Source organism: Hirundo rustica, chromosome 1 (genome assembly GCF_015227805.2).
Source record: "Hirundo rustica isolate bHirRus1 chromosome 1, bHirRus1.pri.v3, whole genome shotgun sequence".
Classification (NCBI taxonomy): Eukaryota; Metazoa; Chordata; class Aves; order Passeriformes; family Hirundinidae; genus Hirundo; species Hirundo rustica.
The window spans coordinates 118,078,842-118,106,486 of NC_053450.1; the positions used below are offsets into that span (position 1 = coordinate 118,078,842).

A 27,645-nucleotide genomic window follows, 5' to 3' on the forward strand; every position below is an offset into this window, starting at 1 on the left:
AACACAGTTGATTTGTGATGTTTTGTGAAACTGTGATGCCTAGACATACTGACAGCTATGCTGAGGGCACGGCTGCTTGCTCAGCAGACAGCTTGTATGGAGCAGACAGGTGTGGGGATTGGATCTTCCTCTTGAGCACAAGAGACCAGAGCATTAGGGAAGGCCTCTGTGAAATTTCTATAGCTATCTCTTTTGTTTCCAGATGTATTCTAAAAGGGGATTGCTATGTCTATAGGGACTATTTTAATGTAGTGATGTTCTTTCATAGCCTTGGTGTGTCAGTACCTCCCCCACATTATCCTCTTTTATTGTATACACAAAAGTGTCAGCCTTAAAGTACTCATCTTGAGGATGTACAAAGATAGCTGTGATTTTTCAACAGTTTTAAAATCTCCAAGCAACTGCCTCCCTTTCCATCACATTCGCTGTAGATGTTGTTCTGCCGAATGACTTGAGGTTTTGCGTACAGGGGTGTGTGAATGAAATTCTTACAGTTAGTTATCCTGGCTTACATTCTGCATGGAGAAGGAATTAATTGCTAATTAAAAAATGAAGTGTCTGTATAAGATGAAGAAAAAAAAAAGTTTCATTTGCTTATTGTACCAGGCTATCCCCACTCAGCTATCACACACATTTAAGTTTACATTGGTGTGGCTGGTGGCTCTATGATGCCATTAGTCTTACATTGTTTGATTCCTAAGAAGTCAGTTCAATAACCACAACAAGGATGGATTTTTTTGTTTATGTTACAAACCTGTCAAATAAAGGGATATTTTTCTAAGCAATTGCTCCCCAGGAGGAGCAGAAAGGCAGCAAAACGCCATTCAGTCTGACCTTGTGCTATTGAGCCAGGACAATATACTGTGGAAGAAAAGCTGTCAGCAGCCTATTGTGGCAAATCCTTACTGGTCCTCAGGGCCTCACACCAATGAAAATCTGTGCCAAACAGATAACTGGCTTTCTAATGTCCCTCTTTGGCTTATTTGTATCTATGGCCTACTATAAAACATACGATACCTGAAAAGACTCAGAGTGGATGCTCTGAGACCTGTCCATGAACCCTTCTTCCCCCATAACACGAGCCAGACTGCAGCTCAGATAAAAGTAGATACTTTTATCTACCATATGTCTGTTCTTGGTGACAGGGGCCACATTTCCCTTCCTACTACATTGCACTTGGCTGAAGATCATCTTGAGTTATTCTGGAAGGACCCTGATTTGTGATTCCAGAAGAATTTGGCTCTTTCGTGCCTATTTACTCTGCTTGTAACTTCAGTGAAATACCAAACTGGTAAGGGCAGCTTGATTAACTACTTGCTCGTCTATTATCTTGGGCAGCAATTGTTACAAATACGAACTTTTATTACTTTGGCAGATGCTTCTGCTAGTAGCCCAGAGGAGATTTTTCCCCATCATTTCCTCTCCTCTGTTCCTCATCCCCAGGCTTTTATAAGCAAATACCTTGAGCTTAACTCCAGCACTTCATCCTTCAATAGCAGTGAGCTTGCTGTCTGATTAGGTGATGGGGAATATTTTCGCTCCAAAATGAAGGCTTTGGAAAATTAAACCGCTCAATACTTCATGCTGAAGTTTTTCATGTGTTTGAGTGCTCTTTGGATAGATGGTTATGTTTACACTGTTTTATTCCTCATTGTGTGTGTAATTCATTATGTAGGCAGTGATTTGGTAGGCAAAAAATAAATTCTGAGAAGGCAATGTACTCAAGTCTATTAGAGTTCATACTTGAGTTCCTGATGTTGTACTATTTAAAACCTGATGGTTATGCTTCTCTATTCAATAATTTTTTGAGTTGTTAACCCAATGCAGTTCAAAGCAAATAGGAACTGTGCAGATGGCTTTTCTTTACTGTGATATGTGACCTAAAGTTAATTCGTGTTAGGTAATGTGATATGTAATTAATTTGCATTGAAATGTAGTGATATGCAACATAAAATTGATCTGCATTCGGTTGGATTTAAGATCTGTAAAACCTAAAGTGTGTTTAGGGTTAACAAAGACTAAAAACTGCAAGAAGGGGACACGGGGTTTGGGGAAGGAAAGAATTTCTGCCGGGAAAAGCTTCAGGACAACCAACAAAACTAAAAGAATGGAAAAATGGGGGGATTGGCCGTGCCTTCCCCGGAGATGGGCGTGCTAACGATTGAACAATTTAGAGGAGATTGGTATCTTATGTGTTCCGGCCCGATTTAACCTTTCCAAACCTTCTCCGGACCCGGCAATCGTGGCATTGTTCCACTCCGAGAACCTATTCAACTGACCCGGGACCTGAACATGAATACCTAATGAAGCTACCACGAAGCAAGAGCTCTACGGTCGCCGTCCACTCTCAGCGAAAAGCTGTATAAAAACCGGTGGTGCTGGGCACACTTTGTGAACGGAGGGGGTCATGGAGCGATAGAGCCCATTACCATGTTCACCCAGTGCTGAAACCCCGGGGTTCGATGCTGTTCCTTTTAATTGTGGCTGTTGGAGACTGAATTTAAGTCTCGAAATAAAATTCTAAATTTTGATTTATGGAATTTGGCTTGTCAATTTATTACATTTACCACACCTCCCTCACACCCTGTTACCAAAATACCCTAAAGGTAATGCTAATTTTCACTTCCTGTACATAAAGTTAAACACAGGTTTGTGCTCTGCTGAATTAAGGACTTTAAGGCTCACAACCTGATATACATGAAGCAGCACCTCCAGTACATGAACTTTTGAAAGAGTACTCAGTATGTACTAGGAAAGATTGATTGATACATTGGAAACGAGGTGAAGAAATTGACAAAGTTACTTGGTATGAAGAAGAGAAGCTATATAAGCATATGTGTGCGGAGTTTTTCTCAAATAAATCTCCCTCGCAAACACAAATCAACCTGCTGTAGTTTCTTCCCAGGGCTATGTGCATCTCTTGGTAAGAAAAAATGCACCTGTGACACAGGTCTCCACACAAAAGCTCCAATAAAATTAAGTTTGTGGCCCCTGTGGCGCTATTAATCTCAGTTCTTTTGGAAAATTAGGCACATGGCTGATCACTAATTCTTTTCGTAAAGCTGTTATTTTTTTTCCCCTGCTCCTCTCCCATTCTTTTCTTCTTATTAAATAATTGGACATTTTCTAAAGGATTTCTGTGTATTATCTCCCAAGGAAAAGCCCCTTTGTTTAATAAGCTTTATCAAATACATTGTTCAGTATTCCTTACTACTAGAGCAAAGATGATTAGTTGGCATGTACATGAGATAAAAATTACAGTGTTTAGGACATGAGCTATTTAAAAAACAGAAAAATGTAGCATGAGGGGTTAATTTTTTTTCTTAATCTCAGTGTTAATGAGCATTTAATGTGACTGTATTATCTCTAAAGAGTAGGAACATAATGAGATAGTAAATTGGTGTGTCAAGAATTTTCTGAAGCAGAGCAATCTTTGTAACCAACTTGACTTCAGGCAAAATAGCCAAATTGCTGCCATTTGACAGTGTACTATATATTTCAGCCAGTGATATAAAATATCTTAGGCCCTGGGAAATGTCTGTACAGGATAGGTGCAAATGCAATCTTGAGCTAGGGAACAGGGAAAGAGTTGAAGGCTGTTTAGTGTTGTGCAGATCACATGCCTGGACCAAACATAACGTTTCCAAGTCAACATAGAGCCCATTTCTGCACCACCATTTACACTGTGGAGCTGAAAAGAAAAATCCTGATTGTACCTGCCCACAGAGATTGTACCCGCTCACAGGAATGGAGCAGATAATGGAGGAAAAGTCTGTGCTTAATTTTGTTGAAAGTTCTCCTCATAGCAAGCTTTTTAATCTTTTCTCACCTCCTCCAGGGGGGAGAATATATTTCTATTTTTGAAGTCCATAACAGCCCCTGTTATGAAGGTCTAGGCAGAATTATTAAGGTAAAAGGTCTCAAAAAGTCACTTTGTGTGGCTACCAAAAAGAAAAACATCGATTCGATCAGTCTTCAAGCATTCACATAAAGTGACATCGATAGTGGCACTTCACTTTCACTGATTAAAGAGATTGAGTTTTAATGGTTATAATACAAGCCTTTCCCCGCCCCCACAATTAGTCAGGGGACTACACTCAGGATGCAGGATGGAACTCATGCAGGATGGAACCGGCCACCATGACTGAGGTTATAAACAGCTCTGGCTGGGGAGATTATGTTCCAGGCAGGAGACAAACATACCTATAGCATCACCTAGGCCAGACCTGATTGCTTTGTTTGAGTCTAAATGGAGCCCTGGGTACTGGGCAGGGCATGTGCAGGTGGTGGTCCCAGCTGAGGCTGCTCAGGGCAATCATAGCCTAGAGACATCCCCAGGTGCTTGGATTTAAATTGTGTTTAGTGGCAGGGAGGTTTGTATCGTGGAAAGATTCTGGTTAGACTTTTTTTATTCCTGTGAATGCTGCAGACATGGGGAAATGTATGGAGTAGCTATAGCTCCCTGTGGATTTACTCCAGTTCTCTTCAAAGGTAGAATGTGGTGGAGCCAGCCACTTGAGTTCCTCAGGTAATAGTAACAACCTTGTTTCTGTTTTAAGTGTAGCACTGTCTGGTATAAACCCATCCCTCTATGTGTCCTTGGGGACAGTGGGGAGTCAAGCTTGGGAGCGACCTTATGGAATAGCTTTGCTCTGATAATTCCTTGCCTGGCACAGAAAAGCAGCTGGAATACACACGAGGGAAGTTGTGCTTGATTGTACAGGTAGGTGCTTTCAAAACTCATCCAGAACTTGCTCCTTGCTGAGTAGGTCCAATAAGGGCACCAAAGCAGAGCACATAAATTTCAGTGAATGTGATGTAGTCAAGCTGAAAGAGTAATTTTTCTTTAAGTCAATAGTGTAATATCCAGGATTTAGCACGTGCAGATGCAATATTAAAGTTCAGCAAAAGTAGTTTCAGTGACCTTGGAAATGGGCCCTTCTGTGGTAAAGATATAAGCAGCACTGTCTGAAATGACCTGCAGAGTCAGCAAATGTGTGGAAGCTGTTGGATGCAGCTTTTACGTCTATAATGTACTTAGAAGTCTAATCAATAAGCCTTTCCCTGACTTTGGGAAATACAATCTTTTTCTCCTCCCTTTGCAACAATTATGATTTATATTCCCTTTCAAATCAGCTGAAAAATACCTTTCCTATTTTCCCAAACTTTGAATTGGTAGGTGCAAGGCAACTATTTTCTTGTGATTCTACTATTGAAGACTTTCAGATATATATTTTCAGTATAAGTACATCTGTGCTAGCGCCGCCCCCCCCCCCCCCCCCCCCCCCCCCCCTTCCAAGTATTTCCTCAGGGCTTGGTTTAAGAAGGTGCAAAGGAAAAAAGAAAAATAAATCCCAACACATGATGAGGTCTTGTTCAAAATCTGATGTTTGCAAACAAAGACTGAGGATAAAATACATGCCAGAGGCTAACTTCTTTAATGCTCATACAGATGAAAACAGACACGGGGGAAACTTGGGTTTGCATGAGGTCTCTTAAAGGCAATGAAAGCCTCTTTGGTAATTGTTTGCAGCTAGTGCATTGGAGGTTAATGTGTTTCGTGTTTGCTCCTCATGATGCTTTAACAGCCCAGCACAGGTGTTATGCAGCTTTGTAGGGATTCCTAGCCAGGAGCTGCACACAATCACAGCATTATGAGTGACTTGGAAAGCTTTCAAGCTTTTCCAAAGCTTTCTACTAATGATTGCAATTGCATTGTGTTCCTGTGGGCAAATAGGCTGTTGTGCAATGCCATTGCAGGCTGATTACTACCATTCCCACTGTGTTAATTGCTGAAAAGCCTCCTGAGGTTTTAATGGGAATCCTTGCAGAGTAAAGTGCTAGCTAGGTGAAGAAAGGAGGCAGCCCTCTGGTAAGATCCATCATATTCAGGCACAAGATAGAGAAATGTAGGATTGACTCCTGTTCCTCATTTTGCCTCAGGTTGACTCATGAGAGGAGGAAGAGAAGAAATAACTCACACGGGGCTTGGGGATTTGGCAGTCCCTGGATGCTGCTGCAGTTGTTCATGCCATAGTCATATACTGTCTGGCCCTAGGCAGCACCTTATGTCAGTGAGGATCGCCTCAAGAAAGGTTCTGATGAGGAAAATATAATATTTTCCTCTGTTTTGAGATTACTTGGCCATTTTAACTTAAAAAAATATGAAGGCAACTAACACATCTACTTGGGAGAAAATCTTCAAATTGTGAATGTAATAAATACGATAGACCAAATTCTATTAATCAAAATTTGGAATTTTATTGTGAGACAAAATAACAGTCTCTGATAGCCACAATTAAAAGGACAGCGTCAAACCCCGGGTTTCGGCACTGGGTGAACGTGGTAACACACTCTGTCAGTATGTTACCCCCCAAGTTCACATTTCTGGCTTAGAGCTGTCTCTTTTTATACACTGGATCGCTGAGAGAAAATTGGGACTCCGAGATTCCCTCTTCTGAGGCAGCCTCATTAGATATTCATGTTCAGGTTCTGGTGTGTCTGAATGGATTTGCTCTGGAAGACAATGTCCTTGATTGCTGTGTCCAGGTGCTGTGTAGAGATGTTAATGTCGGGAGGAGACGGATGAGATATCGAACTGATGTAATCATTTGGTTCTCCGGGTTCTCCATCTCCCTTTTCCATTGTCTTTGTTCTCTTTTTAACGATTCCCGGCAGAGGTATCCTCGTGTCCCTTTTCGTGTAATTCTTAACATAGTTTCTTGTGTCCCTCCTGTGTAATCCCTGGCAAAGGAAATTCCTTGTACCCTTCTCCGTGCAGCTTTAGTCTCAGTTAACCTGTAGTATACTTGATTAGAAATAAAACTTATATTTACAGGGGTGAATTACATCTTATATCTTTTAACATGAATTAACTTTAGGACATATATCACAGTGAAGATGAAATTTTATGTGAGAAATCTCAATACCAGTCTCATTTTTTCATAGGTCTCCCTTTGTTTTTCTTTGGAAGTTCTTCAAAATGCAGAAGGTATTTGGTGACTATATCTGGCCATTCTGCTGGTTCTTTGGATTTTTTTCCCCTGAATTTACTTTTTTGGTGACCATTTATTAATATGTAAATTCATGTGCATACAGATCATCAGTCTCTGGCTTCTTAAAGTGATTAAAATCGTCCTTAGTACCTATTTTAAACTTAGACAGTTCTTGAATGTTTTCTCCTCTTTCATTTCAAACAAAGGAAATTATTTATATCATACCACTTTTTTTCCTTAATAGGCCATAAGGATTTTTCTGTTTATTAATGCAAACATCCAGAAAACACTTCAGAAGTTCTTTTAAATAATTTTCTTAGCAAGGTTCACATTTTAAGAACAAGTCGTGTATTGTGACACAATTTCTGATAGCTCTCAGTTTGTTATCTTCTGAGTGCTTATTGCTAGTCTCTTGGTGGTAACTGGGAAACAATAATCTTAGAAATGTCACAGTCTTGATACAGATCCCTAAACTTCCTGGAACAAATTCTGCACTCTGTTTTAAGTGTGTCTGGAGTCACTGGATTTGTTCTGGTGTAGCAACCAGATATGACTGTCTCTGAGGGCCAGCTGGAACTTGTGTGCAGCCTGATTTATTAGAGGTCACATTAGTAGCAGACTTCATTATGGATCAAACAGTAAGATAGTTCTAAACTATTTTGCACATGATTTTATTAGTGTGCAGCTTGAATTCTCACAGGGAGCATGGACCTGGTGATTAAAGTACAAAGTTCCAGCATTGTCACTGGGGACATTTACTTTGGCTTAGCAGCCTTTCTTCAGTGCAGCAGTACAAAACACGTGTATGTCTGAAGCTCAGGACTGGCTGTCTGCGACTCATAGAGGTTCTGTTCACAGCCTATTTGAAAATTTTGCAAATTCAAACTTTTTGCTTTGATTTTTCTCTGGCTGCTGTCAGCTTGTTTTTAAGTGGCAATTTTCCTTGGGGAGGAGGACTGTGTCCAGGCTATGTCAGGGCTCTGGGAGCAGTGACTCTCAGCTGTGCCCTGCTCTGCTTTTCTCAAGAGCCATGCCACTTTGATGAGTCAGGATAATGGCTGTTTTCCTTCAGGATCTAAGGAGGATGGAGTGATGCAGCAACCTGTGGTCCTACTTGTCTTTTGGATTTATTTCTGCATAAATGAAAGGGTTTCTATGAAGGTCTATTAGTTTGTGGTGAGTCATTGAAAACCAATATAATCACGGACAAAGACCCTCTAACTAATTAAAGTTAGACAGTGGTATGTTTATTCACCGGCGGGCAGCACGGGAGTCATCTCCGAAAGGCGTGGCCGCCCCGAACAAGGCTCATTGCTCTCTATTTATTTTCTAAGATCTTACATAAAATACATATGCATAACCCCAGCACCTCCCATCCCTGCTCTGTATTAAAATGAGGCTATCAGTCCTTCACACGTGCACAGTTCTTCTCTTGAATTGGGTTGGTGGTCTCGAATTGGGTCAGTGGTCTCAAAGGATGAAATCAGGAGAGTCTTCATCAGGTCTCTGTGACCCTCTGGCCTGATCCAAGGTCCCCTGCTTCGTGATTGATTGATACCAAGTCCAGGTGCTGGCCATTGTTCTTAGTGGTTTCAATCTGTTCTTATGACGGTTCACTTACTCCACTTTTTCTGTAAACAAGCTCATAATATAACAGTTAGCTCTAGCTTGGGCATCTAATAATCATTAACCTACCATTTACTAATCTAACTTACATCTTGATCAATATAAATTGCTTCTAACCCTTAGCTAAAATCTTAACTCTTTAAAGTCAGGTTTCAATGGCATTTGTTAAATGGTCATTTGTGCACGTGGATGTTTGAGTGTGTGGAAAGAGCTACTGGTGTGTTGCTACTTCGATACTGAACACAGCATCTTGTGCACAGGATCTTGTGAAAGCCTGCCAAGTGTGCTGCTGTGGTTTCCAGGTGTTTTACACCATGGACAGTAGAAACATAATACACAACTCCATGTAAATGCTCTTAGCATTATCAGAAAAACCTTGCACCTACAACAGCTCTCAAAAAGCTGTATTCTGCAGGACTTTTTTTTTTTTTTTTTTTGTACAATTCGTGGATATGGATGGATGAAGCCCAGACCTGGTAATGAGAAGACTTTCAGTATGAGATCATTGCTTTAGAGATTTGGTTATGAAGCTAGTTATTACTTAGTGTAAGCTTTACTGCTGTGAAGGGACCTTCTTCAACACAGGTTTTCAGAAACAAGCTCCTTCTTTGGTCCTATATAGCTGTGTTCAAGCCACAGTTATTCATGTTTGAAAATGATGATGTGTTCAGTATGAAATAAATCCGTCTCTGGAGATAGCCATCTTCATCATCTAATATTAGAGAGACCATAGCTACTGGGGTCTGGAAGGCAAAAGAGGAAATGAACTTTTAATGTGGTGTTAAAATTTACAGGGGAATTTTGGCAAGTTAATTTTAAAAAGAAAGCCAAATCTCCTTTTGGGTTTTGTTTCTTGAACATGCTGAAATATCACTTCTGAATGGTGACCAAGTTTCATTTTACTGTAATTTGACAAGATTGAAATTCAAGAAAAGGAGGAGAATAGTTATTTTAAAATCAGTATTTAAAACAAGTCTGATGCACATAGCTTGCACTTTAAAAAGAACATGCTTAAATTTCTTCCCAGAAGTGTTGCTGTGTTCTTACATACTAGTTTTCTGTCAATGGCTCTCAGTAATTTATAATGGAGGCAAATGTCATAATTCTGTTTTACAAATGGGGATCTCAAGGTGTGGGGAAGAAAAAGTGTTTTCCTTGATGGCAATAAGGAGAGCTGTATCTATGTGATTGCAGGGTCTAAATCCGTCACATCCATGTGAAATGTTCTGCTAGGCTTTTGTGCAGTAAGTGTAAAAATGAGATCTTAAAATCAAGTGTGTTCCATCTATTGCAAGGGGAAAAAAATAGAAAAGTAATTCTCTTAGATCTAAAATGTACCTCTTACATTCCCCTGAAAGCTGTATTTGTTTTTAGTAGACATTATCTCAAATGGTATTGAACAATATATGGTGCTGTAACTGTGATTATCTGCCTTACATTTGCACAGTTTGATTGGCATCCAGCATCTTGATTTGGGCAAAACAGGTTTATCACGAGCTTTGGACTGAAAATTTGCAGGTCAACTCCTCTTGTTTGAAAGTGCTTGAGGAAGGCATTGCATAATAGGTAGACAAAGAATTTTACTTTTTTTTAATGTCTGTAAAAGGTGTCTTATCAGATAACAGGATCATTTCAGGAAACCTAGCCTAAGTTTTTTAACTGTGAAGAATTTTTACTGGTTTAATGATATTTGGCAGTGTTTTCCTGACCCTTGTGAATTCTAGGGTTTTACATTTTTAGTGGACTCCTGAAAGTTCCAGGATTCTGTATTTCAAGCAGAGAATTCTGCAACTAAATATTTTCTAAGTTCTTTGCACAGGAATCTTAGTGAAGGCATAAACTAATATAAATTAACTTTGTCAATAAAATATACTTTGAACCTATAAATACTTACTGTTAGATATACTTTGTATAGGTAAATAATATTGATGATTGCTTCAAAGATCCTTGCAAGCTTATGGAATTCTTTTGCAGAACTAAATTTAAAGTGGCCGTGGAGGGATCTAGGGGTTGGTCTGGTTTTAGACCTGAGACTTATTTCTATGAATTCCCTAACCAAGGGTGTTGCTTGAAAACACCTTTGTTCCAAAGCTAGAATGAGGATGACAGCCTGAGCTTTATCCAAGATCCAGGTATGGCTCTTGATGTGATACTCCCATTGTATCTGGTAGGTCAGTGTGAAGAGGCTGATATGAAGGCTGGTGTAGATCAGAAGGAATGGGAATGCTCATATTGTTTGAATCATGCCAGGAGTACACAGTGTTATAAGGAGAAGAAGTCTTAAAGGCTGGTCAGGTTTGATGTTTGACCACTGAATCAGCTTTAGGAATCAAACCAGTGTTGTCTCTGTTTGGTGTTAGGTAAGTTTTTTAATAAGCAAACCCTGTGCAGTACAGGGTGAGAGCAAGATGTGAAAGGCTGGAGGTGAGTTCCTAAAGAGATCTGCTTGATTTTGGAACAGCAGAATGGGAAACACCAACAGAAAAAGAGTAGCTAACTAAGGATTTATTTCCTTGACCCATGACCATGTGGGCTGTAATATATCTCTGTTTGATCCACCTTTGAGACCCTGAGGCATTTGGGAGTCCTCCTTTGCATGGCTATTCATTTGCAGTGAGTGCTTAAGTCCTTTGTGCTTTATTGCAAATATGGATATTAGGTCATGAAAAATAGTGGCCTGCTTATAATTAATTTACTGCCATTCATCAGAGACTTGAAACTTTTATGGCACAGAACAGTAGTTGGCCACAACACTACTGAAACGTATGTGGATAGAGGATCTGGCTCAGTGCCCCCAGCTGCCTCTGAATAAAAAAATTAGATTGATATTACCCAACCCTTTCCTTCTGCATGCTATTCAAGAGAAATATGTTGGCCTCTATTATCAGTTAACCTATTTGCCAAATGCTTGATTTTTAGCATAGTGTCATTGGAGTATATATGAGTTTTTTTAATCTTAATTCTTCCAAAATAATCCATATTATTCCACTCAGTAAAAAAGGTTCCATTTTCAGTACTCTAGTGTTCTGTCAGTGAAAGGCCAGAAACTCCTGACTTGAACAAAAAAGACCCTAAATAGAAATGAAAGTGATCTCTGTTTTGTTGAGTGTCTTTTCTTCTAGCAAGCCATGTAAAATTTGTTCATTTTCATGCACTTCTTTTTGTCTAAGGTATCTAATCTCACCGTTTCGATTTCAGTAATTGAAAGATGCCCAAAAATCTTATCTGCAAACCTCTGACTGCTGCTTTTGAGATCATTCTCTCTGAGCTGCTTTTGCTTTGTGGCAGTGAGTAACCTTTAGCTGAACTCTGCTGTATGTTCTCTGCATCGAGCCACCACCACTGCTGGGCTTCCTATCTGTTGGTCTTGTGCCCCTGCCAGGCAGTAGAACACCCTCTCCCACTGAGAGTTACTCAGCAGCTTTTCTCTGCCACTTCAGTTAGTCTGGTGAAGCCTTCAGGCACATCTGTTGCATTTCTGCAGAAGCTGGGAACAGTTTCCTTTTGCCTCCATCACCACTGACTACAGCACTGGTCCCTCAGACTTTCTTGGCTGCTGGTTTGCTGTCAGATTTTACTGCATAATATGATTTTTTAAAAAGACACTTAAATAGCAAAAACGCAGTAACAAGACAGCAAGAAAAATGGGTAAATGTGTAGAGGGTCAATGCACGTAGGAAAAATAGGAAGAAATTATTAGATGAGTTCAGAAAAAGATGTGTGCGTGAATGACTAACATTTCACTGTGCTTCACCATCTCCTTTCTCATCCTGCATATGTCAAAGGGCTGACTATAATTAGATACAGTCTCTTCCTGGGTAGCTAAGTGAGCCTTGTAAATATGAGAATCTCTCCTTTAGTTACATGTTCATTTCTAAATCACTGATTAGACAGAACAATTTAATCCTGAATGAGAAAGATGTCATAGCTTCCTCCATTCTATAATAGGATCATGATCCCTTTCGTCTTATACAGTGTGTGTTCATACAAATTAATCAAGTTGTACAGTGCACAGACCTAAGGGTCAAATTGGATATTTTCTGGTGTCTAAGTCACTGTCTGACTTTGGTTTTTTTTTTTTTTTTTTTTTAGTTATTAAATGATATTTTAATTGATCTAATGGAGTAGATCCAGTTGGACTAGACTTAAAACAGTCACCTAGTCCAACCACCTGAGCATTTCAGGGCTGACTAGAAGTTAAAGCACATATTAAAATCATTTTCACAATGCCTGTTAAACGCTGAGAGGCATGGGGCATCAACCATGTTTTGGTTTTAGGTTTTCTCTAGAAAACATGTTCCAGTGTTTGACAACCTGCTCAGTGTAAATGACTGCTTCTTCATGTTCAGTCTGAACTTCTCCTGGTGCGGATTTGCACCATCCCCATGCATCCTATCAGCTACTCTCTCCCCACTTCCCCTCCTCGGGAAACTGCAGAGAGCAATGAGATTGCCTCTCAGCCTCCAACTCTCCAAACTAGACAATCCCAAAGTGTTCAGCTGCTCCTCGTAGGACACTCCTTCTAGCCCTGACACCAGCTTTGTTGCTCTCCTCTAGATGCATTCAAGGACCTTTACATTGTGGGTGCTAGGGGATGAGAGCAGTGGGATGGTCGCCTCTGTCTGGTGTTGCTGTGTCCGATGCACCCCAGGATGGTGTTTGCCTGCTGGGCTGACAGGGCTCACTGCTGACCTGCACCCCCAGACCCTTTCCTGCAAGGCTGCTCTCCAGCCACTCCTCTCACAATTTATACTTGTGCCTTCTGCTATTGTCTTGTGTGTGGAATCCAGCATTTGCACTTATTAAATTTCATACTGTTAATGATTGTCTAAATCTCTCTATATCCCTCTGCAAGGCATGTTGTCTGTCCAGGGACTCAACAGCACCTCCCAGTTTAGAATCACCAGCAGTCTCACCAAGTGTGCACTGTGTCATTACTCATACTTTGGAATGCATACAGCTGAGGAAAGGAAGTGTGCTTGTGACATGTAACTATAAATGTAGTACTTGCATGTTTTTTTTATTGCTTCTTTTTCATGTCTTAAATGCTGATGCAAGTCTTTGGGCTTAATTTGCCATATTTTGAGGTTTTTAAAGTAATTTTTCCAGTAATCTAGGTTTAAGATTATCTCCTTGGAACTTAAACTTTGTAAGTAATCATGTTACCCAGAGATTGGCATCTGTTTGCTGAAACTGCCAAAACATGAAGTTGACAGTCTGATGCACAACTGTTTATTAATTTAGTTTGAAGCCTATAGGTAAATGTAAAGTATGATATTTCTACCTGTTGAATTCTAAAGAGATGTCAAAAATGACTGGAATAAATCTGATGCAGATGTTTGTTTCCACAGTTGTTTCCCTAGACATCACTGGGGGGATGGGGAGGAATAAATTTAATATTATCAAGTCCTGGCTGGAAAACCTTGGTGTTTTTTTTCCTGTCAGGAGAAACATTCTTGAAAAATGTTCAGGAGAAAATCCAGTAAAATTTACATTCTTTATTTCATTTGGAGAATACTGAAAGGCTTTCTTCTAAATTGTGTTTTTATAATATGTTAAAAAAACCCCATTTTGTTTTGTATCATGTAATAATTTTTGGTTGAGGGAACTATGGGAATTAGCATGCTTTCTTGAATAAAATATTAAAAATATGTTTTGATTAAAAGTTATTAAATTTTATTATTAAAATGTATATATTTTTATTTTAAAAGTTTATATTTTAATTGTGTTTTTTTTTTCCTTGAAGAGGGATAAGTGGATTAATTGGGAATTTAGTACCTGCTATACCCAGTTTAAAACCAAATTTTCAATTAAATTTGAGAGGATTTACCAGAGTGAGAGTGGCAAAGAGAGGTGCCTTGCTCAATTTGACATTATTGGTTATTGGTTTGTATAATGAATAAAAGATAATTGAAAAGCTGAACAAATCTTCTTCAGAAGCAGCATCAAACATATCTTGCTGCTTTGCTTTAGACAAGCTTAACAATTCCTTTTCCTACTTGTATTCACTTGCTAATGAACAAAATTAATGGATATAGAAAAGATCATGGCATCTACTAAAACAGGACTTTTAGATGACTTTGAGTTTTTTGGTTTTTATTGTATAGCTTCTAATATTTGAGGTCATGAGGAGTTTCACCGACACAGATTTACTTGTTCATTAAAGAGCTGCAGCAGATCTGTCTGTAATGTAATTTGTACCTTGTTGTTCAGGAAGATGCTCTTATGAAGACCTTGTATCTTGAGTTTAGCTGTAGCTGTTCTGCTCCCCGAAGAGAGGAGAGAGTCCCTCCTAGACTGCCAGTGGCCTTTCTGGGACCGTCTGCGAAATGTTTTCATCTTTTAATATCTTGAGCTCTCACAGATTTGAGTCATAAACAGAAGGGATTAGCAAGAGGCAGGATGTTAAAGGATAACAAATTGTTTCCTCTTACATACTTTGTAGATTTGGGCAAAATGGATTTTGTGGCCCACAGTTGCTCAAGCTTAATGGTCCTTCAACAAGGTCTTGTGCTCTGCTTCTGCTAGACTGATTGTAGGTGCTTCTCCTCCTGGAGAAGGGATTTGACTGAAACTTGGAGATGCAAGGTGCCTCTTAGGTTTTTCCTCCTCTTCTTGATACACGTTTATGAGGAAGAGTCTGACTTGACTCACCTGGAAGGGCATCCCATAACAAGCCGGTAACAGCCAGTGTTATCTGAATCAGGGCAGAAGTGTCGGAGCTCAAACCTGCTGAATGGACTCTCTTGAAACAAGAGCTCCTTCTTTTCACTGCCCCCAATTCACTCATGAGTTCCCTTCCCAATCGGATATAATGTCTTCTGTGTAACTTCTCCCAAGAGCTAGTTTTCTTTTGGGAATGTGTAACTCTCAAGCCTGCAAAGGTTCTGGCAAGAGATGGATTTTTGTTGTTTGCCCCAGATAACCTGAACTTCATAATTTAGCTAATATTACTTCTTATTTGTTTTATTTTGGATTTCTTGTTAAAGCCAAAAAAGTAGAAGTCAAAAGTAGAAAAATGCAGCCAGTTTTAATCCTGTCTGTGCATTGCTAAGCATCTTATTCCAGGAAGAAGCCACACATGCTCTTTATAGGTATGTATTTGCTCTAGAAGTCTTTATTTCAGGTATTAGAGGGTATAGGAATACGTAATAGCTAGTTCTCCTTGAGAGTGCCTGCAGTTAAACTGAAGAACAGGCACAGTTTCTTTTAGTCTGGAAATTCAGATTTGATTCTGAATGTTGTGCTCAAGGCAGGTAGCTAATTTTATGTCATATGAGCCATTAAACATTCTAATACAGATGGAATTACAAAGAACTATTCCTAACCTGCATGCTGACAACTATTTGCTTAATTTCTTGAATAGTAAGATTTTTTTTCCTGTACTTATCTTTTAGAGTAAGCAAAAATCCTTTCTGAAGTTGTTCTTCAGAGTCTGTGCTCTATATAAAGAAAATGTAGCCATTTCTTGGGAGCTGGCTTATTAATAAAGTAAAACATCTCAGATATTCTCTTGGCTACAACTGGGATTACCCCTGCTGGAACTCCTATGCTTCTGCTAGGAATGTGTGACTAACAGTTGAAACATGCAGGAACTTAAACTGCCCAAGAGGAGTCTTCAACATTTTCCAGTTATACTTTTGGATCAAAAAAACCCCTCCCAAACCTATCTGAAGATTTGTAGTCCAAAGGTAACCATATATTTAGGAAGGGGAAGAGAAGTTTTGAAAAGTACTGGATTCTTTGAAGACTCTTTAATTTTCTTGTTTCTTTGATAATGCATCTCTGAAACAGTACTTTTCTAAACTGACTTGCCTGACTTACCTGAGGGTGTGGACTAGTTTCATGTAAATGATCAGTACACTCAAGGACAATAAATACTCTAGTGATGAGGAAAATATAAAGCTAATTGTTGTTGTTGAACTCTTATAGAATAAAAAGCTATTGTAACAGCTAATTTACACATATGTATTTTTTTTCCACCTGAGCAACCTTAATACAATGAAAGAAACCCTTCATTGTATTTAGGCAAAAAGGTATTAAGTTTGCAGCTGATAAAATACAAGAAACAGTGAGATTTATCAGGTTTTACTTTGAAAATATGCTGCAGAAATTTTACATTAGTGTAGAGCTTTACCACTATCTTTCCTTATATGTTACCTTGAGAAATCATAATTTTATTGATTTGACATGCTCGATAGCATAAAATACTTGAATTAAGAAATATGAGAGTGGAAGAAGACATCAAAGGTGTATGTATCTCACTTTAGCAGACTAAACTTATTTTCTGGGAGGGCTGCCAGTTCTTGATGTTTAGGGAAAGAGTATCAGAGTAGGCAGGGATAAAGTGAAGCTTTTCCCACTCCATCAATTGCTTTCAGCAATCTGTGGCTTGGGGATTCACCAAGTCAAAGGTTGTATCCATTTCTCCATATTTAATAGTTCCTGTAGGACTTTCTAACCTGAAGCTGTCTAAAAGTAAACCTGCCCTGAAACTAACCCAAAGGCAAACAGCAGATAGCAACAGGCTTAACTCTTCTCTCTTCTTTTTTTAAAAGCAAGATATTCTGGTTTTTTACTGGATGATTTTTGCAGCAAAAGCAGGATTGACATTTCCTTCAAAGACTGCATCATCCAGACCATGAAAAACGACCAGTCTGAGATTGAGTGATGAGATGCTTTTGCTCAGACAGGCTACTGTTATTTGCAGAATAGTACGTGCTGCTCAGTGCAAGGAAATGGGTGTTCTCAGATGTGTGAAAGTGCTGCTTATTGCCTTTCTAAGGGACTTACCATCTCTGCCTCTCTAGGTCAAGTTCATGGCAAACTCTGCTTAATCCTGTTTATAGTTTTGTCCCTCTAGATTTCTGCTTATGTACACTTTATTGAATTAGTGCTTCTTGAGGGAAACACTGTCTGTTTAATAGGCTTAATCGTTCCAATTTTCTTGACAAAAGTTTCACTCAAGCAATTTTATAAACATTCTGTGAGGCAAGAGTGTGGAGTTGTACACTTATCTTCTAATGTAGGATGATGACCCTCTTAAAGGCTTTTTCTGGGAAGCATACTCAAATTCCCACTGTTTAATTCAAAGTGCTTTTTACTAACAGCTGCTAACTTAAAATGCACTAAAAATATTAAATTTCAAAAAGAAAATGAAGTCAAGGATGACTAAGAGGAATTAGTTATTTAGACCCACTAAAACTTAATAGGATTTAATATGTTGAGAATTCTTAGCCTTGTTTATTAACATCAGGCTTTTATCCATGAATGGGCAAGTTTGCCTAGAAGTAGTCCTTCTAAATAGAATTTCTCTTGATAAGTTACAAGCAAGAGAGAAAAATCTAGTTTGTGAAATCTTGAAACTGCATTGCTGCCTCTTTTTTCAAAACAAGTCATTGGGTAAAAAAAAAAAAAAAAAGGTGAGATGAGAGAAGTTTGTGTAACTATCTTAGTTTATAACTAGGGGATGATTAATCAGGTAGAAAAATCTGGAACCAAACCCACAGGGCAAGCAACATTGACTACGAGTACTATTTTGCAGAGTATGTGTGAAGTGCATAGAAGTAATGTAAGCGGAGTCTCAGGTTCTGGTGTCTTTCCTTCCAGGCCCCCCTGGCCATTGTGTCCCTGCCAAATGACATTTCTCCATTTACTTGATTTCCAGTCTGTGAAGTCTTTAAGACCAGATGCTTCAGGTGATAAATTAGGAACAAAAATCTCTCTTGGTAGCTGTTCAGCAACTTCATCCAAATCACTTCAGAGACACAACTCCATATTACCTTCTGCTTTTCCACTCTGTTCCCTCCTTGCCCAATGCAGGTGCCTGAGTGCTGCTGAGCACAGGTCATGGGCATGTTTGTGTGACATCTGGTGATGGGCACTGCTCTTCCCCCGCCCTCTTGCAATCAAGGACCATGTCTCATGAGCTGGATGTAGGAAAACGTTGTCACTCCACTTGCTTTGAAAGGACTGCTGGTTTGAGCAAGGAGGATTCGATGTTCATTGCAAAAAGTAACTATAAGCAAGAAGCACAGACCTGGCACTGCTTAATGTGCTATGGGTAACACCAATTTCTTCTCCTTCTAAGTGATTTTTTTTTTTTTCAGAATGATTTTGTGCGATTGTCCTATTCTGTAAACACTTCAGTGTAGCATTTCAGTGGATGAAATGTTTTTGTAAATTTATAATATTTTCTCTAAGTTTATATTGTCAGATTAATACGTGTGTCACGTAATGTTATTACTTGCAAGATAAGGCAAACAAATTTAGGCATCAGAGGCCACTTTTCCCTTTTTTTTTACTGTGAAAATTTCCATTACCCCCATATGTGTAAATATGTTTGATTAATACCAAAAGGGGAAATATAACTTGATTGTGGTTTTCTCTCTTTGCTTCCATCCAGTTGCACTCTTTGTGTAGGGTCTCCTCTGAGTTTCTACTAAACTATTAACAGTTCAGTCCTGAGTAAATTTCTTAGCTTTCTGCACTGAGGGGCAGAAATACTGCAGGGCAGTATTTCAGGTCAAATGATTTATCTGATCTATTCCACCAGCAACCTTATAAGTCAGAGCTTTATGTTCTTTCAGTGTTGCCTTCAGAGTCAGGTACCCAATACAAACAATGAATAGGAATTCTCAGGTTCTTATACAGAAAGTCTCACTTTTCCCCACCACTTAATTAAAAAACTGCTTCTGAGAGTTTGAATCTTAAATATGAGGCAGAGATGAAAATAAGGCCAGTAGATTTAGGAAAAATGTAGTGATAAGTTTTATAGATAATTAGACTTACAGTACACTTAAATGCTTTGACCTAAAAAATATCAAGTTCTTATTCTAGGAGAGTTAATTTCTTTTTAACTCCCAGAAAAGCTCTCAATTTTGACCCAGACATATGGGCTGACCTGACTTAAGAAGGAAGATTTAAATGAAATACATTGTTTTTGAAAACTTAAAAGGTATGGAAATTTGCCCAATAGCTTACTGAAATAGTGTGTCTAATTAGAGACAAAATATGCTAAGGACAGACTTTCTGAGTGAACTTAATGGCAGAATGAAAATCTAACAGAGAAGATAATTTTTTTTTCTTTTATGAAAAGTTCTGCTCTGAAGGAATGGTTACACACACCTACTAAAATTCAGCAGCTGTATGTCAGTCTTGTGACACATCTTATGGAAGGGTATGAACAAACTGGAGAAATTAAACCCGAAATGAAATTTATTAGCCACTGAAAAGTAGTTTCTGCAGATCTGAGGAAAGGCTGTTTATCTTTGTTTAAATCACTCTGGTCTGCAGCAGGATTTTGTTTGCATCTTACTATGTTGTCTTAAAACAGTCTCAGGAGGAGAATTTAGCTGCTTCAGTATAGATTCCTAAAGAGAAGGAGTTATCCCTTAATAGGTGACATTCTTGCATGACACAAAATATGGTATTTCATCTGCATAGTTGTATGATTTGATCCTTTGAAATATGAGAACATTAATTGTCATATATGCTCTATAGCACTATATTGGTTGTTGAAATAGATATCATTAAAATATTTTGCTCTCAGTCTTTTCCTAACTAGTCTTAGGTAAACAGCAGCCCATGTCTTGCTTATTTCTATTGGCTTTACTACTTCTCGTGATACCATGGGATTCTTGGAGGCTCTCCTGGAGTCTTTAGGTACTGGGTCAGGGCACACCTGAGGGCATATGCCAAACCTGGATACAGCCCTGGCCACGGAACAAAGATTATCCACATAAAATAACTGCTCAAGTATTTTCTGACCAATTTTAAAATGCTCTAGCTCTTTAGACACACTGCAAAACTTTGTTGCTGTAAGACTTTTCCCAAGCTTTTCAGGGAAACTTTCTGAAATAATTTTGTATTCCTTTGCCTCTAGGCTAAGTACTTTGCTATCTACAGAATGCCAGGAAAGACTGTTGCTTTCATACTTTCTCATCTCAAACATGCACCATATCCATTTTTCAAATATTTATGCCCCAAATTTTGAATGCTTCTAGATATTACATACATGTGTTTTAAAGCAAAAAGCATCCTGGCTTCTGATTGTGCCATGTATAGGGTTTCCACAGTTGATCAGCCCAGTTTCAATTTAATTTTTTATAATTTGAGTCCGGATGGCCAAAACACAGGTAACAATGTCACACGTTCTGTGACAAAGTTACTTATTTCTACTTAATGTAGTTATGGGTCTTCTAGCCAAAACATGATTTTAGGAAATTTTACTCTGTGGAAATTCCCCAAAGGGATTACTTGGCTTCTGGGAAAACAAAGAAACAAACATCTTAAAAATGGGGGTAGACAAATTTTTCTACTTTAACTCTGCTTTGCCTATCTGGCTGAGCTCACAGATAAAGACAGAAAAGATGAAGTAAGAATTTGTTATGAGTTGTGTGAGCTTTTTAAAACTGAAAATATTTTAGTACCACTGAATTGTTTTATTGTCACAAAAGTTTGAAGACTGATTTTTAAAATAGTTTTGTTTTTCTTTACATGCTTTTAATTAAATACTCCAAGTAGTATTACCTAGGGTTATGTTGTTACAGATGTGTGTGGTTTGGCTTTTTGCGTTGGTGTTTTGTGTGCAGAAGAACTAGTCAGCTGGGTTTTCAGTAACTCAACAGCTTTTTCCTGGGTAGAGGTAGCTGAAGAAGCTGCTTTGCACACACAAAGACTTTTTTGTTTGGAAATCTCTGCTAGATCATTTTGGATGCATTTATTTTGCTTTCTTTTCTCAAAAACAATCTTACACATTCAGAATATTTTTGGAGTTCTTGATTTTTATTTAGTGACTGCTCCAAAGACACAATCTCTTCCACAATAAAATTGCCTCTTAAATTTTTTCCTTATTTGTTCTTCTGACTCTGAAGTGGAGGGCTATTACTTAGGAGGATTAATTTGTTTTTTGTTAACTCATTTGTTCATCAACCTTTATCTCTAGCTTTGTTAGTAATTTAAACTTTCCTTTGTCTCCATTCCCACGAAAGTTTGGGAGACTGCTTCCCCCCTCATCCCTTATTTCCTGTGAAGTATTTATCTCTGAAATAATAAGGTTTTTCTCTAGACTGCTGTAATTTATTAAGCCTTCATTATTGAGCTCCCTTCAAAATTTTAAAATAAAATATGGACAGCTTAAATTCATTTATCCAGTTATAGTTTCTGCTTAGTACTAGTCATGACAATTGGCCTGCTTTACCATGTGTCCTGCTCAGTCTACACACTGCCTGGTTAGCCTTGTGTCCATGATCAATAATTCAAGGAACAAAGTGGTAGTGTTGAGCCCAGGGTTTACAGATATTGGCCAGTGGAACATGGGTTTAGTACATGTGCTTTAGTTTTAGTGTAATAAAGGACAGCTTTCAAGTGTGAAAATAGCACTATGGACTTCGTTGTTGATAATAGATGTTAAAAAAAAACAAACAAAAAAAAACACCAAAATGGGAGACAATTTTACATCCTTCCCCTATCTCCCTCCTCCCCTGTAAAGAGCAGATATCCTTTGTATTTCTGGAAAATTTGTGACCTTGACTTCTCAGTACAAATGCATGGATAAACTTCTCTGCCTATTAATGGAACATTATGTCTGCTTTGCTGCTCCCATAACAGTGTCACTTCACATAAACAGTGCGTGTGCTGTACACTATGACTTTTTAAACTTGCCACTTGATGTATGAACTCATGATCAAAATGAAATCTTTGTCATACGTACATTGCAATTGTCCCATTTATATAACCTTTGATCATTATTGCATTATCTTACTGCTAGTTCCACCAACTACCAAACTACCTAGAATAACCCTTTTATCTTGCCTTGTCTCTGTTGTTGGGTTGGTGGTTGTTTTGTTTTGGTTTGGTGTTTTTTTGTTTTTTTTTTTTTAGGTTTTGGGTTTGATTTGTTTGGGGGTTTTTGGAGAGATTTGTAATGCCTCACGTTTTTCTCTTAATCAAAATCCCTGAACTTGGTCTGGCTTTTTCTGGTCTTCAGGTTTTCTTAGATTTTTTTTTTTTTTAATACACTTTAAAATAGTATTTTACTGTTTAAAATGCTGAAGTGCAGCCTTTTTAATAAAATATTGAGTGTCTTATCAGCACTTTTTGCCAGATTTCATTAGAACAGCTAAAAGTTTGGGAGCTATTTTGTGTGTCATTCTCATTATTGTTTTCCACTTACAAATTCTACTTTGTCTGAAATGGAGTGTCCCTGTATGCTGCAGCCCTGACCTTGCAAATGTCACTTTTACTGATATATGCCCTGTATATTATAATATGTGCTCTACTGATGTTCTGCCCTTTAGGGCTATGTCTGGATTAATAAACTACGCTCTGTGGACAGAGCTGTCCTACTGAAAAGTGGAGCACAGTTTAACTGTGTGGATGTAAGCTGCACTGAGAGACTTTTTCTCAGGTGCAGAGCAGGGTGTGTGCCATTTGGCTCACTAGAGCAGGCATAGCTTCTGTTTGCTGCTTGAAAGAGAGCACACAGGCCACTTTTTGTGCAAGCTTTATTTGGTAGTGGTTACAATGCTCTATGAGGTGCTGCAAGTGTTTTCTTTTACCATGTATGTAACATGCCACTGTACAGGACACTGGCTCTGCGACTGTGGTCCTGGAATTTAATATTCCTGTCTGGACGCTCTCCCTACGGACCTTCCCGGCTGGATGCTCTCTCTATGGACCTCCCCAGTAAGAGAAAGATAGAAACTTATCTCAGACAATGTTTTGGTTTGGAAAGGAAAAGTAAGGCATCAAGGAGTCTCATGGAGAATTTGTGGTTTCAAGAGTGTTTAATGTGAAAGGCAATTGGAAATTGCTGTGTGGCTATGGGAAGTCTTGAGGTAAGACATATGGAAAAAAACATACATAACTGTGACAGGTGGGTCAGAAATGTTCCCTTTATTAATTCTGGAAAGAGCAGTAGTCTCTGCAGAGGTAGAAAAGTAGAAATAAAAGCCCAGATTTCAGCTGGTTTTCTTTTTACGGTTGATCGGACCATGCAATAAGTACCCATTTCTCTATATGCTATGGCTTTGAGGGTTTTGTGCCAAGATCTTATTTCCACAGTGTTGTACCTTCTTGGCTCAGAAGAATCATTGTAGATTAATTTTAGATATGAAGAAATGACTAATAATCTAAGAGAGCACTCTCCCTTAAGTAAGGGAGGAAAGATGCTCCATAATGCAGAAAGCTATTATTGCCTTTGCTGTTTTGATACAGCATTAATGTATTGCCTTCTCTATAGTTATTAATGCTCTTAAAATAGATTCTATCCCCTTTGACATCTTCCATTATGAATTTAATGAAATTTTCATGGTAAAACACTTGCCAGAAGGTCAAGAAAGCCAAAAGTAAAACTGGGAATGTAAGTTGCCTAAATGTCCTTTTCTTTTTCACTTGTGATGATAGCACCTCAGGCTGGAAAATGAGCTAGAAGCTGATTACCAAAGATGAGGAAGGGAGAGTGGGGGGTAAAGATGTTGGAACATAGCATAAAGTGTTGAGAAACCAGTTTCTTTTGCTACAGTATAAGAAGTTTCTATTCAATAGCTTGACAGTTATGAATGTTGTGCTGCCTTAAATGCTTTCAGAATGACACAGAACCTTGTTATTGCTTATTACACTGTCCCTTGAATCTATGTTTTTGGCTGGTGATTTTTTTTTCTCTATAGTACACTTTTCTTTCTTTAGAAAACAAAATTTTTAAGGGACTGTGTGAAATGCACAGTGCTGAGCAGTAAATGTAGCCACTCATCTTAGTCACAAATAGTTCTGTGAGGAAGCACCCAAATTTAGTTGGCTAATTGAGAGCAGTGTGGCATGGTTCATTTTGCAGGGCTCTCTTGGGTCTTTCCAAAACACCTATATCTATAAAGGACTTGTTCCTGTGCTCACTGGGACATGAGGTCATGCACTACTTGTGACTGCTGGGGCTCTGCTTGCAGAAATACAGTTTGTAAAGCATAAACCACCAAGATAAAGAAAATGTGTTTCGTAAGATAAAATTAGAATGAGAAAAAAAGCATGTACCTGTCACACTAGCCAGTAAGAAGGAAAAAGTGCCTGTTTTCCTAAGGAACTATATTACAGGAGTAATGGACTTAATAATAAGGGCAAGATGGTGGTGTAGGCCTTTAGAAGCTGAAAAAATAAATTATATTCTGTAGCCTAAGTCTCTTGCATTAGCACGGGCATGGCAGGCCCAGCTGGAAGATGTGTGCCTCAAGCTGAGATTTGTTCTGCCTGTGTAGACTATCTATAGAAAATGAAATGTTGTGATGAGGAAGAATAATCCACTTTCTTCTGATAGGTCTTGAGGGGATCAGCTAGGGTGCTTGTGCTTGTGAAGTCTGTCTCAAACTGGAATTCTAAACTGTTTGAAAAGTCCGTGTTTCCCTTGGTTTTGGCCACCACTGGGATTCAGCTGCATGTGGCAACACTTTGTCTTCAAAACCAAACTTCAAAGGGTTGGTTACCCCAAAGTAAATGGGTATATTCCTTGCTTATACAGATAGGTGACAATCTTGGGGATACCCAGCTGTAACCTGGGGAGCACTGGTAGAGGTCAGCAGGGAAGGCAAAGCAGATGGAGAAGCTGTCAGCTACCAGCAAACTTCTGGAATAGTATAGATGTGTAATTAATTCTCTACACTCAAACCTTGCAGAGCAGCCTTACACAAACACCTCTATTGTTTTAGGGCATCTACAAGGTCAAAAAAGCAGAGACCAAATGACATGTCCTATTACTGTCTGTTGTGGTACTTGCTCTAAGATTTAGGTGTGAAGGTTTAGTGGCCCACGGTAAACAAAGCATGTGTATCTTCCAGTGTCTGCACTGCTTTTTCTGTATCAAATCTTAGCAGCATTGGGTGTTTTTTTCAGTTGCTAATGCTATATTATTTTAAAAACAAACCCAAATCGTCAAGCACTTGGATAGCTGCCCATACAGTTCAATCTTTTGTAAGATTGTTCCTCAACTAGGTATAAGCTTTACTGGCATCTGTTTATAACTGCACACATTTAGCGAAGAGTTACAGTGTTTGCACAGTAGGACTATTAAAAAAAAATAAGATTTTTAAATGCCATTTACTCTGTCATAGAGTAAGTAGGGGTAAGAGTACAGTAGAAATATCTTAGGACCAAGTGATGGGGAGAGACTATATCTGAACAAATAGTTTGGACAGTATCCTGTCTGCTGAGTTGCAGTGGGATCCATAAGTAGATCTTCATCTAAATGAACTATGAAATGGAAATCCTAGTCGTCTAACATAACACTTTTTCTTTACGGCAATATACAAAATATACAGTGTTTGAGTGCAGGCATGATCGCAGATTAGTGGACAGAATCACAGCTGATCCAAAACATGGAAATATACATTATTTTAAAAATGTATTTCTGCTTTGGAAGGAGAACAAATTTACAGTTTTATAAAAAATTAGTACATCTGCAGACTTGACTAACTTGCTGTAAAATATTCTTTTACTGCCTGGAGGGAAAAATTGCAATAAGAATCTTGTTTCCAGAAAAAATTCTACTCCTCAGAGTAAAAAGAAGGATGTGTAATATAACCTAACTTAAAAGAAGTAAAACTACAAAATGAAACAAAAAAAACCCTAGAAAGGCATGTTGTACCATGAACCCTTCAAAGCGAGTTTGGTTGGGAGAAAATTATTTAATATTGCATTGGAGAGAGCAAATCTGTGAGGTCAAACACTCAGTTGAGATTTATCCCTATGCTGTTAGTCAGCTGGTAAAGCAAGTATGCAATGAAAATTCCTGATTACTACCTCTTCTGTATTTTTGTATTTTTAAGACTGCTCACGTGCATAAGTGATTGGAGAAGCTGGCCCACTTTTTAGCTGTAAGTATTATTAATAAGGACTACTTTCAGGACAAAGCATTCTGGTTTGAACTTGGTTTGGCAATTTTATTTTTAAGTGTCTGAAAAAAGCACTTGGCAGATGTAGGAGAGTGGGACAGAACTTCGCTATTAAAAATCTTCTTCATAGTGCCCAAGGAGAGGTCAGTTTTGTGATGCTCTTTGCCAAGAGCTGCAGAGGAATGTTCTTGGACTGAACCTAGGAATTAAGGGCTATGGCCACTGTATGTTTGTTCATGCATGTTCTGCTGTCTGGTGAGAGGGTTATCCACTTTAATCCTCTTCCCTCCCTGAATTACTTTTATTCCTGGCAGCAGTAACCTGTGCCATTGTGACAGAGAAAACTGAAGCTCTGAGAGTCATAATAGGGTGTACAGAGCAGTACAGATCATTAGGACAACTTCTTCATGAACCAGAGTTGTGCTTCTGATATACTTGAAATCCTTGCACTTCGTATTTTGCCAATATGCTGAAAAAAATTGCTGCAATCTGCAAAATGTAATAAATTATTGATTTCTAGTAGTAGAGTGGACTGGGGTGATGGTCTTATTATATCTGATATAATGTGTCTGAAGACATCTGTAATAATAAAAAAACATTTAAATATTTGGGTCTTGACTGAAGGAGAAAATATCTCATTCTCCATAAATGAAGTAGGTAAAAGTGCAGTCAAATAAGTTTTGGGTTTGCTCCCAGAAAATTCATAGAGTTAATGCCTGTTTTGGTTCAAAGTAAGCATATAAAGTAAAAACCCTTGCACAAGAAACCCTGAACCTAATGATGCTGTGCTTCATAATGAATAAAACTCAAGGAGAAATCAGGATTTCATGACTGTCATTTAAAAATAAGTGAGCAGCATTACAGATCCAGTGATCAGAATCACTTTCGGTATGTTAAGAAATATTCAACATCTCCAGTTTCTGTCACAGAAAGCTTAATGCTGTATTACTCTGTCAAAACCACAGCTTTTATTTCTTTAGCTGTAAACTATTTTAGCAGCAGTGAGCCCAGCCAAAATAGTTTGGCCCAAGTATATTTTGGGCTATGCATAATGGTAAATACAGTGAGTACCCGGCGTTAATCTGACGGTATGGCACATGAAATATTACCACAGCTTTTTGTTTTTGTTTTAAAATCTCTTAAAC

General features: G+C 38.5%; 1 long non-coding RNA gene across 6 annotated transcripts in view; it reads left to right on the top strand.

Moving 5' to 3' along the window:
- Positions 1 to 4,390: 4,390 nt before the first annotated feature.
- Positions 4,391 to 27,645, top strand: part of LOC120756949 (uncharacterized) — a 98,001-nt gene continuing 74,746 nt past the window's right edge. For all 6 annotated transcript variants that reach the window (XR_009208231.1, XR_009208235.1, XR_009208232.1 and 3 more), the window contains exon 1: positions 4,391 to 4,528. This is a non-coding gene — a long non-coding RNA (uncharacterized LOC120756949). The remainder of the gene's footprint in view (positions 4,529 to 27,645) is intronic.